This window comes from Hypanus sabinus, chromosome 16 (genome assembly GCF_030144855.1).
Source record: "Hypanus sabinus isolate sHypSab1 chromosome 16, sHypSab1.hap1, whole genome shotgun sequence".
NCBI classification, from domain to species: Eukaryota; Metazoa; Chordata; class Chondrichthyes; order Myliobatiformes; family Dasyatidae; genus Hypanus; species Hypanus sabinus.
The window spans coordinates 1425927-1439178 of NC_082721.1; the positions used below are offsets into that span (position 1 = coordinate 1425927).

A 13252-nucleotide genomic window follows, 5' to 3' on the forward strand; every position below is an offset into this window, starting at 1 on the left:
CCTCAGTGCCGCACACCGTCAGGGCAGCCCCTCACCCTCAGTGCCGCACACCGTCAGGGCAGCCCCTCACCCTCAGTGACATATACAGTCAGTGCACCCCTCACCCTCAATGCACCCCTCACCCTCAGTGCCACACACCCTCAGTGCACCCCTCACTCTCAGTGACACAGTGCGGCAGTAAGAACCTGGCATGAGTCTTTGCCTTGGGAAAAGCTGACAACAGTAAAAAAGTGGGAGAATCTGATATGCCAGGACAGATCCCTAGGAAGCATTTCACCTTTGAAACAAGAAATGTCAGGAGAATTATTAATGTACAAAGGGAAACAGCTTCACTGACTGAGTAACTGCTCAGGGGAGGGAGATGTATTCACAAGAATTACATGGATTTACAATGAAATGAAATTATCTGACCATTCAAATCCCAATGCTCCTATTAATTTTCCGTAATCAGTTCTTCAAAAGAGATCAGTATTTTGAAGGAAATATTGAGACGAAAGTCTCAGAGAAACTAAATGTAGATGAAATTCCTTCCTCAAAAAGGTGAACTTCAATGCACGGCACATTTCTTGGAAACTTTTGGTTAATAGTCCTCACTTCCAGGCTGACCTCTGCCACACCAACCAGTCCATTGCTGCCTGGGATTCTCCAGCCTCTGAATGGTGCCAATCCTCTCTGCAACATTCTTTCGTTGTTCTCTCTTTACCACCTCCTACAAAGCTGCTCTCCATAAATTTCACAATCCTCTGCTTGTATCTCACTCTCTAATAAGACCATATGACACAGGAGCAGGACTAGGCCATTTGGCCCATCAAGTTTGTTCCACCATTCCATCATGGCTGATCCATTTCCCGCTCAGCCACCATCTCTTGACTTATCCCCATACCCCTTCATGCCCTGACTAATCGAGAACCTATCAATCTCTGCCTTAAATAAAGCCAATGACTTGGCCTCCACAGCCAACTGTGGCAATAAATTCCACAGATTCACCACTCTCCAGCTAAAAAAATTCATCCTCATCGCCATTCTAAACCAGAGGGGCTGTCCCCTACTATAGAAAACATCACCTCCACATCCACTCTATTGAGGCCTTTCAACATTTGATACATTTCACTGAGATCCGCCCTCCCCCCAATTCTCCTGAATTCTAGTGAATACAGGCCCAGAGCCATCAAATGCTCTTCATACGACAAGCTGTCAAATCCTGGAATCATTTTCATGAACCTCATTTGAACCCTCTCCAGCACGCTCTGTCTAAGATAAGGGGCCCAAAACTGCTCACAATGCTCCAAGTAAGGCCTTTCCGGTGCCTTACAAAGCCTCAACATTACATCCTTGCTTTTGTATTCTAGTCCTGTCAAAATGAATGCTAACATTGCATTTGCCTTCCTCATGACATACTCAACCTGCAAATTAACCTTTAGGGAATCCTGCACAAGGACGCCCAAGTGCCTTTGCACCTCAGATTTTTACATTTTCTCCCCATTTTGAAAATAGTCTCTGCTTTTATTTCTTCTACCACAATGCATGTCCATACATTTCCTTACTGTATTCCATCTGCCCCTTCTTTGCCCATTCTCCTCATCTGTCCAAGTCCTTCAGCAGACTCCCTGCTTCCTAAATGCTATCTGCCCCTCTACCTAGCTTTGCATTGTCCACAAACCTGGCTACAAAGCTATTAATTCCATCATCCAAATTATTGACATATAATGTAAAAAAAAATGCAGTTCCAACATAGACCCCTGTGGACTCTTACTATCTTTCTTTTTGGTTAGTCCTGACGAAGGGTCTCGGCCCGAAACGTCCTCATCGCTTCTCCCTATAGATGCTGCCTAGCCTGTTATGTTCTACCAGCATTTTGTGTGTGTTGTTGTTTGAATTCCCAGCATCTGCAGATTCCCTCATGTTTTCCCTGTGGAACCCCAATTGTCACCGCCAGCCAGTCAGAAAAGGTTCCCTTTATTCCACTCTTTGCCTCCTGCCAATCAGCCACTGCTTTATCCATGCCAGTATCTTTCCTGTAATACCATTGGCTCTTATCTTATTAAAGGAGCCTCATGTGCTGCACCTTGGCAAAGATATCCTGAAAATCCAAGCACACAACATCCACTGATTCTCCTTTGTCTGTCCTGCTTGTTATTTCTTCAAAGAATTCCAACAGATATGTCAGGCAAAATTTTCCCTTGATAAACCTCAGCCTATTTTATCATTTGCCTCCAATACCCCGAAATCCACATCCTTAACAATCAACTTCAACATCTTCCCACCCAAAGGTCAGAGTAACAGGTCTATAATTTCTTCCCTTCTGTCTCTCTCTTTTCTTGAAGAGTGGAGTGATATTTGCAATTTTCCAGTCGTTTGGAACCATTCCAGAATCTATTGATTCTTGAAGGATATTACTAATTCCTCCACAATCTCTTCAGCTACCTCTTTCAAAACCTTGGATCATCTCATCCAAGTGACTTATATACATACAGACCTTCAATTTCCCAAGCACCTTCTCCCTAGTAAAGGCAACTTCACTCATTTCTGCCCCCTGACACTCTCAAACATCTGGCATACTGCTAGAGAAGGCTGATGCAAAATACTTATTCATTCCTTCACCTTTTCCCTTGTCCCCCATTACTACCTCTCCAGCATAATTTTCCAGCAGTCCTCTATCTACTCTCGCCTCTCTTTTTATGTATCTGAAGAAGCTTTTGGTACCTTCTTTAATACTATTGTCTAGTTTACCATTGTATACCATCTTTTCCCTCTTTATGACTTTTTTAGTTGCCTTCTGTTGGTTTTTAAAAGCTTCCCAATCTTCTAACTTCCCATTAATTTTTGCTCTATTAAATGCCCTCTCTTTAGCTTTTGAGGTGGCTTTGACTCTCTTGTCAGTCACGGGTGCATCATCCTGCCTTTAGAATATTTCTTCTTCTTTGGGATGTATCTAATCAATTGCAGTTCATTGCACAACACTCAATCTGGAATAGATAGGGTATTTTGCCATATTGGCCTTCATAAATCTATATATTGAATACAGGCAATAGGATGTTATATTGAAGTTGTATAACACAGTAGTAAGGCCTAATTTGGAGTATTGTGTGCAGTTTTGGTCACCCACCTACTGGAAAGATATAAACAGGGTTGAAAGAACATGGAGAAAATTTACAAGGGTGTTACTCAGTCTGGAAGACCTGATTTATAAGGAAAGGTTGAATAGGTTATGACTGTATTCCTTAGAACATCAAAAATTGTGAGGAGATTTGGTAGAGATAAAATTGTGAGGGCTATAGATAGGGTAAATGCAAGCAGTGTTTTTACTGAGGTTAGGTGGGAAGATAACGAGGTCACAGGTTAAGGGTGAAAGATGAAAAGTCTAAGAGGAACATAAGGAGGAAACTTCTTCACTCTGAGAGTGGTGAGAGTGTGAAATAAGTTGCAAGCACAAGTGGTGCATGCAAGTTTGATTTCAAGTTTGGAATGGTATTAGGGGTGGAGAGCTTTGGTTCAGGTGCAGGTCAATGGGAGTAGACAGTTTAAATGGTTTCAGCATGGACTAGATGGGCCAAAGGGCCTGCTTCTGTGCTGTATTTCTCTATGATTCTAATAGTTGATCCCCTACTGGGCGAAACAACAAGATGCTCTAAAAAAGTCTCATAGACATTCTACAACTTCCTCCTCCTGGTATCCAGTACCAGCCTGGTTTTTCCAATCTCACTACATGTCCCCTTCCACCCATCTACCAGTGAGCTGTAAAACCTAATCCCACGGAAGCCCCTGCTTCATCCTAGTTGCCCTATCCACCCCTCCCCTACCCATCCAAAACTTTGGACTTTGTTCTGTCTTTGGTCCAGTTCTGAGCAACAGTCTGGACATGGAACATTTCCCTTCGTCAACCAGCTGAGTGTAGCCAGCACCTCCAGCTTTTTATAACAGGTCAACAGTGATGTGGGGAGAGAGTAAGTGTGGGGATATGGGAGGGAAGGAGAGAGCTGGGGGGGGAGAGAGAACTGGGAAAGGAGAGAGCTGTGGGGGGAGAGAGCTGTTGGGGGGGTGGGAGAGCTGTTGGGGGGGGGGGGGAGAGAGCCGGGGGGATAGAGCTGTGGTTGAGAGAGAGTTGGGAGAATAGCGTCGGGAAAACATAGAGTGAGGATAATAATCAAATCACTTTAAACACAACCTGAATAAATAAATCAACTTTAGACCAAGCAATTGACAAGAAATGCAGATAGGGTCAAAATAACAGGCAGAGAATCAGTTGGAAAATAGAGAAGCAGCTCCTGACTGGATTTCGTGAAAGAGTGAATTTCTATTCTGCTGTCAATTAGCTCTATTAAGTAGGGCACTGTGTGGAGTTTATATTTAATTGAAATTCACAAACAGTTGTGGCTCCCTTAGGATACTCCAGCTCACGGAACTGGAGCAGAAACCGGAGACTGAGTTCCCAATCCTGGCACATTGTGGACTGAGCATAACCCAGTCTTGTGCCTCATTCACATGGCATCTGATCTGCACTTGAACTCCCCATCCCTCACCTTTCCAAAATCCATCCGTCCATAACTCAGTATCCCCAGCCCTCAGCTGGATCCCAGCCTTCTAGCATCATCTTGGTCACCCTCTCAGACTGAAGCTATGCCTCAGCTCTAGTGTCAGAGGTGAAGAGCCCATGTTTGACCTCATGACGGAAGGTAGGTCACAGTGGAGCAGGTTGGGCCCAGCAATGCCCTGAGGACCTCCTGTACCAGAGTTTTGTAGGAAGAATGAGGGGCTTGTCAACAGCTGGGAGCAGATTGATTGGGCAGTGGTCAGCCAGTCCACTGACCACTGCCAGAGTCAGCTCGAGGGAGCATCCCTCACCATGGTCAGTAAGGCAGCCACATCTCTCTGGGTGATGAACATTCAGTTGCCACACCATGAGATGTCTGGAGCAATACACAAAATGCTGAAGGATCTCTGCAGATCGGGCAGCATCCTTAGGTGGGAATAACCAGTTCACATCTTAGGCAAAGCAGCTTCATCAAGACCAGAAAGGAAGGGAGCAAAAGCCAGAATTGTATAATGTCTGTGCTGGAGGGGAACAAACAAGTATGAATCTTTATGGGGGTGTCTTTCAGACATGGGAGTAGAATAAGACCATTCAGTCCATCAAGTCTGCTCTGCTATTCCATCATGGCTGATATATTATCCTTCTCAAACTGCCTTCTCCTTGTAACATTTGTTGCCCTGACTAATCAAGAACCTAATGACTTGACCTTCACAACTGTCTTTGGCAATAAATTCCATTGATTCACTACCCTCTGGCTAAAGAAATTCCTCACCATCTCTGTTGTAAAGGGACACCCCACTATTCTGAGGCTGTGCCCTCTGGTCCTAGACTCACCCACAATAGGAAACATCCTCTTCATCTTCACTCTATCTAGGCCTTTCAATATTCAGAAGTTTCAGTGAGATCCCCCTCATTCTTCTTAACCCCAGCGAGTACAGACCCAGAGCTATAAAACACTTCTCATCTCTGCATGTATATGTATGTCTGTACCTGAGTGTGTGTGTCTGTGTGTGTGTGTGTGTGTGTGTGTGTGTGTGTGTGTGTGTGTGTGTGTGTGTGTGTGTGTGTGTATGTGTGTGTGTGTGTGTGTGTGTGTGTGTGTGTGTGTGTGTGTGTGTGTGAAGCGTCTAGTGCAGTAGTGTAGTAGTGCTTGCAGTTAGTGCATGTTGTATGCTGTATGCTGCTTAGCACTCTCTGCTTTTGCTACTCTCCACTTACAGCTATTGCTGCTGGCTAGCCTTCTCAACAGAGGGTGAAAAGAGGAGTCAAGTCTGTGAGCTTCCTCCTGCCAGTACAGAGACTGTCCACCACCAAGGCTCCTGCAGTGCCTCCTCGGGGCCACACAGGAAACTGGTATTTTACGGTCCTAGGCTAAACTACAAGGGATCTCGGAGCAGCAGTGGGCCCCAGAGACATGGCAAGCAGGCCCACCACTGTGTAGATATGCCCTGGCGCCCATCAACCACTGTCCCAGCTATGGGTAAATAGCCCCACTGCCTTGTGGTAAGTCTGTTGAGACAAGGCTAAGGGAGCACACCCTGACAGAAAAGCAATGCGCTTGCGGCGCACAACAGGTGGGCGTTAACAGACCAAGGACCCAACAGCCTCCTGCAGCCAAGATGTGAGACCGGTTGTCCTGGGTTCACCCTTGTCACCGGGATTTACCCCATCATGGTGAAGATAGTGTTACTGGGAATGGTGCACCCCCTGTGGCACTTTAATATCTTCCTTGCACAGGTCTCCACCTCTGACCACAGTGAACAGTACCTGGACCTTACGTATGGTTGAAGTCTGACAGTGATGGGGCATCTGGCAACGGAAGCAGGTACAAATGGATTGGAAGCTTCTAGTCAGAACCCTGCATGGCAGCAGCACAGGCTATTTGGTCGCTAGCTGCTGGGACTGAGCGGCAGCTGTTTTCGGCAGACCCCTGTGCAACTGAACAGCCCAATTTAGGGACCCACTGCTCACCCCAATTGGGGAAGGGCCTAAAAATTGTCCATTCAATCACCCACCTGGATAGGTTACCACGCCTATCGGGCTATTCCACTAATGCAGTCAAAATAAGAAACAATACAACCTAAAGCTGGCAACATGGAATGTAAGGACTCTCCTGGACTCTTTTGCCATCTCTGACTGACCTCACTGGAGAACAGCCTTGATCGCTGCTGAGCTGAGGCGCTACAATATTGACATTGCTGCCCTGAGTGAGACCAGGCTCCTGGATGAAGGCTCTTTAACAGAGAAAGGGATGGGTCACACCTTCTTCTGGAAAGGTTTCCCCCAGGTGGACAACATCTCCTTGGAGTAGGATTGGCCATCAAGAACACCTTTCTACCAAGTTTCACAGAAACACCTTTTGGCATTGGTAAAAGACTAATGACCCTCCGTAACCCCCAGCAAAGAAACGTTATGCCATGCTTCTCAGTGCCTATGCACCAACTTTGCCATCTGAGAATGAGGCCAAGCAATGCTTTTATCATACATTGAATGAAGCTCTTTGCCAGATCCTAAGAATGATCAGATCCTTTTGCTTGGGGACTTCAACGCTAGGGTGGGGCAGAACAACAGGATATGGAGTGGAGTGCTAGGTAGGCATGGTATTGGCAAGGTCAATGGAAATGGCATGAAGCTACTTACTCTTTGCTCTGAGTATAACCTTACCATAACCAACACCATCTTCCAGCAGAAGGCAAAATATAAGACCTCGTGGATGCACCCTTGCTTTAAATATTGGCACATGATTGACTTCATCATTGTGAGACATAGTGACATCAAGGATGTTCTCATCACCCGTGCCATAAGAGGCGCAGAGTGCTGGACTGACCATCGTATGATTGTGGCCAAGTTCCAAATGAAAGTGCATCCCCCACTTATGGCTGCAAAAACCCAATAAAAAGCGGCTAAATTGCAACCACCTGAGAAACACAGAAGCAAAAAGTGAGTTTCGATGCATCCTAGCTGAGAAACTAAAGGAGCAGGAACCTTGTCTGAGTTCAGAAAATACCATGGAACAACAGTAGACCTATATCAGCTCTGCACTTTATGAGGCAGCAGCCCAATCCATCGGCCATAAGAGTAGAAACCACCAAGACTGGTTTGACGATAACTCAGATACCATCCACAACTTGCTTAAGACCATAAGACAAAGGAGCAGAAGTCAGCCATTCGGCCCATCGAGTCTGCTCCACCATTTCATCATCTGATCCAATCTACCCTTTAGTCCCATTCCCCCACTTTCTCACCATAACCTTTGTTGCCCTGACTACTCAGATACCTATCAATCTCTGCCTTAAATATACCCAATGACTTGGCTTCCACTATCACACATGGCAGCAAATTCCATAGATTCACCACCCTCTGGCTAAAAAAATTTTTTCACATCTCTGTTCTGAATGGGCGCCCTGCAATCCTCAAGTCATGTCCTCTCGTACTAGACTCCCCCACCATGGGAAACAACTTTGCCACATCCACTCTGTCCATGCCTTTCAATATTCAAAATGTTAAAGTCCATCATAAAGTCCAGTGCCTTATAGAGCCTCAACATCACATCCCTGTTCCTATACTCTATTCCTCTAGAAATAAATGCCAACATTGCATTCGCCTTCTTCACCACCAACTCAACCTGGAGATTAACCTTAAGGGTATCCTGCATGAGGACTCCCAAGTCCCATTGCATCTCAGAACTTTGAATTCTCTCCCCATTTAAATAATAGTCTGCCCATTTATTTCTTCTACCAAAGTGCATGACTGTACACTTTCCAACATTGTAATTCATTTGCCACTTCTTTGCCCATTCCCCCAATCTATCCAAGTCTCTCTGCAGACTCTTTGTTTCCTCAGCACTACCGGCCCTTCCACCTATCTTTGTTTCATCAGCAAACTTAGCCACAAAGCCATCTATTCGATAAAACTCTAGTTAGGCCACACTTGGAGTACTGTGTCCAGTTCTGGTCGCCTCACTATAGGAAGGATGTGGAAGCATTGGAAAGGGTACAGAGGAGATTTACCAGGATGCTGCCTGGTTTAGAGAGTATGGATTATGATCAGAGATTAAGGGAGCTAGGGCTTTACTTTGGAGAGGAGACATGATAGAGGTGTACAAGATATTAAGAGGAATAGACAGAGTGAACAGCCAGCACCTCTTCCCCAGGGCTCCACTGCTCAATACAAGAGGACATGGCTTTAAGGTAAGGGGAGGGAAGTTCAAGGGGGATATTAGAGGAAGGTTTTTCACTCAGAGAGTGGTTGGTGCGTGGAATGCACTGCCTGAGTCAGTGGTGGAGGCAGATACACTAGTGAAATTTAAGAGATTACTAGACAGGTATATGGAAGAATTTAAGGTGGGGGGTTATATGAGAGGCAGGGTTTGAGGGTCGGCACAGCAACATGGGCCAAAGGGCCTGTAATGTGCTGTACTATTCTATAATCCAAATCGTTGATATACAACATAAAAAAATGCAGCCCCAACATGGACCCCTGTGGAACGCCACTGGTAACCGGCAGCCAACCAGAATAGGATCCCTTTATTCCCACTCTCCGTTTCCTGCCAATCAACCAACACTCTATCCACGTATATAACTTTTCTGTAATTCCATGGGCTCTTATCTTGTTTAGCAGCCTTCATGTGCAGTGCCTTGTCAAAGGCCTTCTGAAAATCCAAATACACAACATCCACTACATCTCCCTTGTCTAGCCTACTTGTAATTTCCTCAAAAAATTGCACTAGGTTTGTCAGGCAGGATTTTCCTTTAAGGAAACCATGCTGAGTTCTGCCTATCTTGTCATATGCCTCCAGGTACCCCGTAACCTCATCCTTGACAATCGACTCCAACAACTTCCCAACCATCGATGTCAAGCTAACAGGTCTATAATTTCCTTTTTGCTTCCTTGCCCCCTTCTTAAAAAGCAGAGTGACATTTGCAATCTTCCAGTCCTCTGGAACCAGGCCAGAATCTATTGACTTTTGAAAGATCATTGCTAAAGCCTCCACAATCTCCACAGCTACTTCCTTCAGAACACGAGGATGCATTTCATCTGGTCCAGGAAATTTATCTACCCTTAGACTATTCAACTTTCTGAGTACTTTATCTGTCATAATTGTTACTGCGCATATTTCTCTTCCCTGACACCCTTGAATGTCCGGTATATTGCTGATGTCTTCCTCAGTGAAGACTGATGCAAAATACTCATTCAGTTCCTCCACCATCTCTTTATCTCCCATTACAATTTCTCCAGCATCATTTTCTATCAGTCCTATATCTACTCTCACCTGTCTTTTACTTTTTATATATTTGAAAAAGCTTTTAGTATCCTCTTTGATATTATTTGCTAGCTTCCTTTCATAGTTCATCTTTTCCCTCTTAATGACCTTCTTAGTTTCCTTTTGTAAGCTTTTTAAAAACTTTCCAATCCTCTGTCTTCTCACTAATTTTTGCTTCCTTGTATGTCCTCTGCTTTGCTTTTACTTTAGCTTTGATTTCTCTTGTCAGCCACGACTGCATCCTTTTTCCATTTGAAAATTTCTTCTTCTTTGGAATATATCTGCCTTGCACCTTCCCCACTTCTCACATAAACTCCAGCTACTGCTGCTCTGCCATCCTTCCCACTAGTGTCCCTTTCCAGTCAACCTTGGCCAGTTCCTCTCTCATGCCACTGGAATTTCCTTTACTCCACTGAAATACCGACACATCGGATTTCGGCTTCTCTTTCTCAAATTTCACTGTGAACTCAATCATGTTGTGATCACTGTCTCCTAATGGTTCCTTCACCTCCATCTCTCTTATCACCTCTAGTTCATTACACAATACCCAATCCAGTACAGCTGATCCTCTTGTGGGCTCAATAACAAGCTGTACTAAAGAGCCATCTCGTAGACATTCTACAAATTCTCTCTCTTGAGATCCTGTGCCAACCTGATTTTCCCAATCCATTCGCATGTTAAAATCCCCTACAATTATCATAACAATGCCCTTCTGGCAAACCTTTTCTATTTCCTGTTGTAATTTGTAGTCCACATCACTACAGCTGTTTAGAGGCCTGTAGATAACTGCCATCAGGCATCACCCCTGCGATTTCTTAGCTCAACCCATAAAGATTCTATACCTTCCGATCGTATGTCAACTCTTTCTAATGATTAATATAATTTCTTACCATTAAAGCCATGCCACCCCCTCTACCTACCTGCCTATCCTTCCGATACACTGTGTATCCTTGGACGTTCAGCTCCCAGAAACATGCATCCTTTAGCCACGTCTCAGTGATGGCCACAATATCATACCTGCCAATCTGTAACTGTACAACAAGATCATCCACCTTATTCCTTATGCTGTATGCATTTAAGTCCATAAATAACACCTTAAGTCCAGTATTTGGTATTTTTTGCATTGATTGCACTGCAACTCATCCCAATGGCTGCAAATTTGCTTCATCACCTGCCTGTCCTTCCTGACATCCTTACTGCTCACTACCTTAGATCTATTTCTGTTTTCCCTCTCCTCCGCTCCATCATTCAGGTTCCTATCCCCCTACCAAATTAGATTAAGCTCTCCCAAGCAGCTCTACTAAACCTTCCTGCCAGGATATTGGTCCCCCTAGGATTCTAGTGTAACCTGTCCTTTTTGTACAGGTCACACCTGCTCCAAAAGAGGTCCTAATGATTCAGAAACTTGAATCCCTGCCCCCTGCTCCAATCCCTCAGCCACGCACTTATCCTCTACCTCATTCCATTCCTACTCTCACTGCCGCGTGGCACAGGCAGTAATCCCAAGATTACTACCATTGCGGTCCTTCTTCTCAACTGCCTTCCTAACTCCCTATATTCTGCTTTCAGGACCTCTTCCCGTTTCCTACCTATGTCATTGGTACCTATATGTACCACAACCTCTGGCTCCTCACCCTCCCACTTCAGGATATCTTGGACATGATCAGAAACATCCCGGACCTGGCACCAGGGAGGCAAACTACCATCCAGGTCTCCTGATTGTGTCCACAGAATCGCCTATCTGACCCCCTAACTATCGAGTCCCCTATTACTGCTGCCTTTCTCTTCCTTTCCCTACCCTTCTGAGCTACAGGGCCAGACTCGGTGCCGGAGGCACGGCCACTGTTGCTTCCCCCAGGTAGGCTGTCCCCCCCCCCCCAACAGAACTCAAACAGGAGTACTTATTGTCAAGGGGTACAGCCACTGGGGTACTCTCTAGTACCCCTTTCCCCTCCTAACCGTGACCCACCTGTCTGCCTCCCGTGGCCCCGGTGTGACCACCCGCCTGTAACTCCTCTCTATCAACTCCTCACTCTCCCTGACCAAACAAAGGTCATCGAGCTGCAGCTCCAGTTCCCTAACTCGGTCCCTTAGGAGCTGCAGCTCAGTGCACCTGGCGCAGATGTGGACATCCGGGAGGCTAGGAGACTCCAGGACCTCCCACATCCGACACAGAGAACAACAAGCTGCCCTCACACTCATACTTCCCCCTTTCCTCAAATAACAAGAAAAACTGAAACCTAAACCTACCTTGCCTCGCCCGCTTCCGCCTAAACCCATTGAGCCAACGCCCTTAAGCTTACACTCTGCTCCTAGCTCACTCCTCTGCCCGTAAACGACGGTGTGCGCTGTATAAGGCTGTGTCCTTTTTAAATCTTCCCCGCTTCACTGCCTGATGTTACACGGCTGCGCAGTCCCGCCTCTCTTAACTCCAATGAGAATATGAAAAAAATTAAAATGGCTCCTGCCGCACTCCTGTTCTGATCCTCCGACTTCCTTCTCCAAAAGGACATGCACAAAGCACACCAGGCAACTTTAGCTAACCCTTCATCCATCAGTATCAGACAGCATTGGCAGGCAGCTCAGAGGAAAGTAGAAAAGACAAAATGGGCCATACAAAATGAGTGGTGGACTGAAAAGGCACATGAAATCCAGTCCTTTGCCGATAATAATGACATGCATGATTTTTACAATACTGTCAAAACCATCTACGGCCCAATAAATCAATGCATTACTACCCTGAAAACAGCAGATGGTCAAACACTTCTGAAGAATCAGAATAATATTCTGCTGAGGTGGGCTGAGTATTTTAACACCCTGCTTAATCAGGACTATGATGCACACCCCACCATCCTGGATGAACTGCCTGAACTTCCTCCTATTCACGACCTCAGTCTACCATCAACCTTCCAGGAGATTCTATCAGCTGTCCATTCGCTTAAGAACAATAAGTTCCCTGGCACTGACAATATCCCTGCTGGGTTACTGAAGAACGGAGGGTACATATGTATGTGCACCCTCTACCAGTACATCACCAAGGCCTGGACTAACGAGAACATCCCACAGCAATGGAGAAATGCAAACATTGTTGTCATTGATAAGAACAAGGGTGACAAGTCCATCTGCGACAATAGTAGGGGCATATCTCTCCTTTCTGTTGCTGGAAAGGTCCTGGCTAAGGTGATGCTTCAGAAGCTCATCAGCAACATCACCGAGTCAATGCTGCCTGAATCGCTGTGTGGATTTAGGAAGAACAGGAGCACGTTCGACATGATCTTCACAGCCCGGCAGCTTCAGGAAAAGTGCCAGGAGCAATATCAAGACCTGTTTATGGCCTTTGTCGACCTCTCCAAAGCATTTGACACTGTGCAAAGAGAGCTCTTATGTTCTCCTCAGATTTGGCTGTCCCAATAAATTTGCTAACATCCTCCACCAGTTCCACAATGGGATGACTGCTC

General features: G+C 45.6%; 1 protein-coding gene across 1 annotated transcript in view; it reads right to left on the minus strand.

The window, feature by feature from the left end:
- The window catches only part of ncanb (neurocan b), a 232132-nt gene that overhangs the window by 184337 nt on the left and 34543 nt on the right, over positions 1-13252 (minus strand). The gene's annotated exons all lie outside the window — the stretch shown is intronic.